Source organism: Silene latifolia, chromosome 3 (genome assembly GCF_048544455.1).
Source record: "Silene latifolia isolate original U9 population chromosome 3, ASM4854445v1, whole genome shotgun sequence".
NCBI lineage: Eukaryota > Viridiplantae > Streptophyta > Magnoliopsida > Caryophyllales > Caryophyllaceae > Silene > Silene latifolia.
The window spans coordinates 63,245,887-63,250,155 of record NC_133528.1 but is presented as its reverse complement, the minus strand read 5'-3'; the positions used below and the strand labels follow the sequence as shown (position 1 = coordinate 63,250,155).

At 37.9% G+C, this 4,269-nt stretch overlaps 1 non-coding gene across 1 annotated transcript; it reads left to right on the top strand.

The window, feature by feature from the left end:
• Positions 1-803: 803 nt before the first annotated feature.
• On the top strand, positions 804-910 carry LOC141650168 (small nucleolar RNA R71). Its single transcript, XR_012546218.1, has one exon. It is a non-coding gene; the product is annotated as a small nucleolar RNA R71 (small nucleolar RNA).
• Positions 911-4,269: the final 3,359 nt, after the last annotated feature.

Below are 4,269 nucleotides of genomic sequence, written 5' to 3'. Positions count from 1 at the left end.
TGCCCCTTTTGTCTTTGAGAGCTAGAAGAAGCTAATTGAGTAATTTGGGTTTCCAACATTTTGGTGTGGGTTAGGATGTTGTTGATGGCGATGTCTTTTGCTTGACTATCTTGAGTGAAAAATTCTTGTTGGTTCTTTTGCATTTGGAGGACTGCTTTTTGAACATCAAAACCTTGGTCATTGGATTGGTTGTATGGAGTTTTATTTTGGTAACCTTGGTTTTGGTTGTAAAAGGGTCTTTGATTTTGGTTTCTCATTAGAGGTGAGGTGTATGTTGTTTGAGGGTTTTGAACATTTTGGCTTTTGTATGAGAGATTTGGATGGAATTTGGTATTTTCATTGTAATAATTGGAATAAGGGGTACCACTCTTCTTTGCTTGGAAAGCATTCACTTGTTCGCTTGTTCCCCTACATTCACTTTGGTCATATCCCAAAGTTCCACAATTCTCACATACTCCACTTGGAATTGATGAAGATGCCACCATGGCATTAACATGTTGCTTAGGTGATTTGGAGGCTTCTTCAAGATTAGCCATAGCCTTCTCAAACTTCAAGTTGATGGTATCAATATGAGCACTAAGTTGAGCACCCAATTGAGTAATAGAGTCCTTTTCATGCTTTCCTCCTCTAGTAGCCTTCCGAGGTCTACTATATTGTGAGTTATGGACCGCCATTTCCTCAATCTTGTTCCATATTTGATTATCGTCAACTTCGGTGAACATACCATTTGATCCCATGTTGAGAATGTTTCGGGAGTCTTCATAAAGACCATTCCAAAATTGTTGTACAAGAACCACTCGCTAAGTCCATGAGGAGGACATGAGCGACAAGTTCCTTTGAATCGCTCCCAAGCTCCATACAAAGATTTCTCATCCCTTTGTTTGATCCCCGTGATTTGGGCTCTTAGCATGTTAGTCTTTTGCGGAGGATAGAACTTTTTGTAGAAAGCAAGTGCCAATTTCTTCCAAGAGTCAATACCAAGAGTAGCTTTATCAAGGCTCTTTAACCATTGTTTCGCGGTACCAATCAAAGAAAAAGGAAATAAGACCCATCGAATTTGGTCTTGAGTAACTCCGATTTGAGAAATCGCATCATAATAGTCACAAAAAGTTTCCATGTGACAATGAGGGTCTTCACTAGGCATCCCCCCAAATTGGCTTCTTTTGACTAATTGGATAAATGCGGATTTTGCAATGAAATTACCGGTAAAATGTTGTGGTGTGGGAGTACCATTTGGTAGGTTCTCCTCGGTTAGTACGCAATGTGATGAAAACTTAGGCATTGTGTGTTGATTTTGTGGTTGATTTTGTGTTGGGTTCTCCTCTCCTTCTCTTGCAAAAGGATTGATGAACTCAATATTGTTTGGTTGAATATCCACAATCTCACTAATACCTCTCAAAGTATTTCTAGCAAGTCTTCTATTGTTGGTCAAAGTCCTTTCAATTTCAAGATCAATGGGTAACAAGTTACCTTGTGATCTCCTAGACATGCAAAATATCAAACAACTTGAAAACAATTAGAACAAACCTTGAGGAGTTTTACTTCCCCAAGGTCGAGAAAGACACAACTAAAAACAATCAAAGAAAATCAAATCAAGTTAACACCGTCCCCGGCAACGGCGCCATTTTTGGTCGGGTTTGTTGATTTCGGTTACTTGTCGTTAGGAGTTACCTAGACCAAAACAATATTTATAACTTCAAAAACTACTCTACTATTAGTAAAGAGGTAAGTAAAGGTCGGATCCCAAGGGACGGGTATTGATGTAGGATTTTCGATTGCAAATGATCGTGTCTAAAGGTGTCACAATTTTGGGTTGAGGTAGGAGATCAACTAAACTAATCAACAATAAAAATAAAGTAATGAAAGCAAGAAAGATTATTAAGATGTAAACAAATGATTAAAAGCACTAGGGTGTCATGGTTTCATAGGGGATACATGGGAATTGATCATACAAACATATTCTCAAATTATAAGCAAGCAATTATTGTTGTGATAGGATCGAGTTGGTTTATATCTTACAATCCTAGGAAGGTTTGGGTCCCGGAGCCGAATCGATTAGATTGTACAACACCTACAAGTCGACTTAATCCTCCCTACTCAACTATATGCATTGTCTAATGAGACTCGAATTGGTTTATGTCTTACAAGTCTCATTGAATAGATAAGTGATGGATAAAAAATGCAACGATTCATAGGCTCGCATTTCATCAAACATAACATGTGCATAAGTTGAGATCACAACAAGCAAGCAAATAAATTATGTGAACATATTCGATTAAGCATGAATCATCCCCCATGCTGGTTTCCCTTAATTACCCATTAACCCTAATTAAGAGACTACTCACTCATTATCAAGTTTAACATGCTAACAAGGTTGTCAATCATATTAACAAGGGAAAACATGATGAATGAAGGAAAACGACTAACAATAATTAAAGCAGGGATTAAGAGAATTATACCTATGGAGATTCCACAATTATAAAGAAAAGGGATAATAGAAGTACTTGATGATTGATGGAAGGTTGTCAATCTCCCAATAATACCCAAATAATCTTCAATTACCCAAAATAAATGATGAACAATAGAGAAATTAAGGAAATGAGATTTGTATTAATGCTTAATTAAGAGTTGATTATAAGATTAAGATGAGATTAAAATTGGATTAGAATAACCTAAAAAGAGCATGATAATCTAATTAGTACAATGGGGTATTTATACTAAGGATTAGGTACATAAATTAGGGTTACTAAGGGCTTAAATGACGATTAAGTCCCTTAAGAAAAGTTGAGGAAGTGCTCCTCTCGAGGGAGATGCGCATATCCGTTTTGGTGGTCTTCACGGAATACGCTCGTCCTGAGTGGCTTGGCTGAGGGACGGTCTGCACTGGAGAGGAATCCGAGCGGATTGGTGAGGGCGCCGCTCAGATTGAGAGGGACCAGGACGAGCGTCTTGGCCACGGGACACTCAGATTGTGGCAGGCTAGGACGCTCATCCCGTGCACTGCGACGCTCGGATTGCTTGGCAGTCACTTCTTCTTCTTTTCTTTCTTCAACAATCCTCAAGGATCTTGTTGGAGATGCAAGGATCCTTTCATCACGGCCCAATTTACTTTATTATCTACATAAGCCTTTGAGTATTGTCTTCCCTTTGATGCTTGGTCATTAGATTCGATCAATTTAGCTCCATTTTGCCATGAAAATGCTAGGTTCTTACTCCTTTCCTACCAAGGGATCAAAACCTCAAAGAATATGCAAAACGAAAGACTAAAGATAGTAAATGACCCAATTATGCACTAAAAAGCATAGGAATAAGGCTAATTCGGGGACTAAATATGCTCAAATATGAGTCACATCACTTGGTAAGGCACCTTGGTGTATGGGGGTGTTATACTTTCACTTATTTAACATTCAATTTTATTTAGGAAATTGTTCTCTAAAGAGAAAATGTACATATTTTGACTTTAATATATTTTTCGGTATTATAATTATAATGTTAACAAAAATATTTTAGTGTAGCTGTTAAGATTGGCACACTCTATATAACGGACACTGGTGCCTAAGTTAGAAACATGCGTCCTAAATATTGCACTTTTTTACCTTAGTGGGTTCATTTATCACTTAACTTATAATGTTAAAATAGCTTGAATATAATGTCGTTATATGTTTGGTGTTACGATTAAATCCGAAGGTTTTGAGTTTGAGAACTATCCATGTTTAGGAGATGGGTAGTCAGTGAAGAATATATGAACTTATCTGACCGAAACAACCTAACAGCTAGAAAATAATCTGATGTAAAAAGTTCAGACCAACGGCAGAAGAGGCCCACTGCACTCCACACGTGTCACGAACACGGGCCTAGTCAGACGGCGGTGGCAGCGCGCGTGGGGAGACTATAGTCAAGTTAACACTTGTTAACACATCTTTATATATAAGGTGGTATGTCCCCCACTATTCTACCAATATTGGACAATATTACCACACTTAAGTTTTGGAGCAACATTGAACTCCAACAGTCAGGTGTTAAATTAGATGCTAACATAACGTGTGCATCGTAAGCTAAACTTTTTCTAACAATTTTGACCTCAATAATGCCTTAAATTTTTCAGAAATTTTCCATGGTATCCATGTGGTTTGTCACTTTGCCCATATCACTCCTCTTTTTAAGAATGTGGCAATGATACCCTGTGGCTAGATGTGCTGATGTGACTCATATTTTCACACTTTTAGTCCCCGAACTGGCCTCGTTCCTATGCTTTCTTGCATGTATTAG